Consider the following 2,303-nt stretch of genomic DNA (forward strand, 5'->3'; position numbering starts at 1 on the left):
GAAGTTCTTGTTCCTTAGCTATGCCATACTGATACTTTGCCCTGTCCTTTCTTTGCTGATGATGCAAACGACTGATGTCCAGAGGACGAAGACTGACGCTGTTTTCTGATCCGTTGGATGGGTAACTATCTGATGAAAATTGTAATTGTCTGTTTGCCTTTTCTTTCTAGGTACCAACTGCTCTTTGATTGAGGCCATAGTTTGATGTTTTCCAAATTTGTGTTTGCTAAATAGTTTTGCATGAAGCCCAACATGCTGATGCTAATACGAGGTTATTTAAGGTGTTCACTAAAATCTGACGCAAATAGACAAATGACTGAGTTCTTGCTTTGTTGAACCATGCGCTACTGAGACTTTGCTAAGTTGCTTCTTAATAATTATGTGTTAATACTGAGTGAATATTCTCTATGCATTGATTAATTGCATTTCTAATTGCAAATCTGAAGAGTTACTAATGAGATGAATTGCTGATGAGATTAACAGAAATTACTTTAGATTGTAACCAGTAGGGTAATAAATATCCTAACACTTAACTAAATTGGTGTGGTTATTCATGACTGAAAGATCATGGGGTGTTCACTTTATTGACTGTCATTAAAGGTTATTGATTAGCATACTGATTAGTTATTGCGATTGTTGTTGAGATATTGATCTATTGATTTGTGATGCCAAAAGACATCTCGTACTGGGAAGTCCCCGAACCTGGTCTAAAAGGTTCATCGACCTAGGCGTGTCTCTTAGGCATTACTGTAAACAGCGCCAGCCGGGTTCTGCTCATGAATCACAAAATCTTTCCTGAGGCGGAGGGTTGGTAAGTTGAGGGACGTCGATAGTTTGATTCCTTATCCTTAAAGAAAGAGAACCAGCGCGTGCGGGACGCCAATGTAAGGGTTGTCTTCCTAAGGACTCTCAGGACTGGCGCTCCCTGACACCTCCCATGGCCCGGGGCCAATCCTGACCTACTGAATGTATCACGTGCCTGCTGCTGTTGGCGTTGACTTTCCTAGGATCACTTCACAGGCTATACACCCTTATTCTTCAACTCCCCTATACAACAGAACATCTCACTTCAGAAAGCTTACAGAAAGATGTTTGCACAGGATAGTGTGGCCGAGCGGTCTAAGGTGCTGGATTAAGGCTCCAGTCTCTTTGGAGGCGTGGGTTCGAATCCCACCGCTGCCAGTATTTTTCAACTCACAAACGTATTTTGTCTGCATCAGTGTCTCACTCTCTGCCTTCTGCACCTACGATCCACATAGCGAGAGGTGAGACTATGTAAAGTGGTGACGTATATATATAAGGGTAGCCAGACAGTGGGACCGAGCCTTCTTATTTTAAAAAACCACAACCTAAGGCGACAAGAATTGTATCGGTAAATAAACCAGCTGTCTTGAAGTCTAACTATAGAGGCGACAAGAGGGGTCACTGTGATGCTGAAAGTTCAGTGAGTGTAAACAGTAGAACGCTGTGTCATACGTTTCCTTGCAGTGATGACAGCTCGCGTTTCTAAAGCAGAGAGCAAACATACAATGGGGAAGAAGAATAAATAAGGAAAGACATATATTATATGCAGACAGTTATTATACTTTGCTTTTCACCTGTAACTCGCTCAACTGTCGGTGAATGCTGCGTTACCCTGCATAGCCAGGTCACCACAGCGGGTGTCCACAGTGTTTTACCAAGTTACTATAGTTGTTAGCTTGTAGATGTGAGGTAGCGTGGCTGAGCAGGCTAAACTGGCTAGACTTAGGCTCCAGTCTCTCTGGAGCCGTGGGCTTGAATCCCAACACTTTAACTTTACTTGAACCAAATACTTTTGCAAAAAAGGTACATGTAATAAATATTCATTAGGGTCGTGGTTGTGAGTATGACACTAATGAATAAAAGTGGGACTACCACTGCACTAACAGCCTGGGAGAGGTTTGAGCTGGATACAAGATACTTGCATGAGGGAACTAACTCGAAAGGGGAACTATCCACTGATGTTTTCTATCGCTTGCTGAGTGAGTATGTTGACACAATGGATGCAAAAGATTGTTTTGTGTGTACACAGATTCCTGTTTCGGTACAAGAGGGGGTTACCTATCATAGACTGTCATTAACATATGGGATACGTTGTAGTCTGTTACTAACAAGATTCTATAACCAGGAAGAGATTCAATATTTTTACTCAAATCAGGATCTTGTGTTTTCTAATGTGCCTATCATAGAGGATGTGAGTGGGGTAGCTAAGTACTATAGCATAAAGTTAGTTAAAGGATTCTTTCAGGCGACATTAACAATTAGTACATCTTATGCACACC

General features: G+C 41.8%; 1 non-coding gene across 1 annotated transcript; it reads left to right on the forward strand.

Moving 5' to 3' along the window:
• The first annotated feature begins 1,099 nt into the window (after positions 1–1,099).
• On the forward strand, positions 1,100–1,182 carry TRNAL-AAG (transfer RNA leucine (anticodon AAG)). Its single transcript has one exon. It is a non-coding gene; the product is annotated as a tRNA-Leu (tRNA).
• Positions 1,183–2,303: the final 1,121 nt, after the last annotated feature.

The sequence above is a fragment of the Pleurodeles waltl genome, chromosome 12, assembly GCF_031143425.1.
Source record: "Pleurodeles waltl isolate 20211129_DDA chromosome 12, aPleWal1.hap1.20221129, whole genome shotgun sequence".
Taxonomy (NCBI): domain Eukaryota; kingdom Metazoa; phylum Chordata; class Amphibia; order Caudata; family Salamandridae; genus Pleurodeles; species Pleurodeles waltl.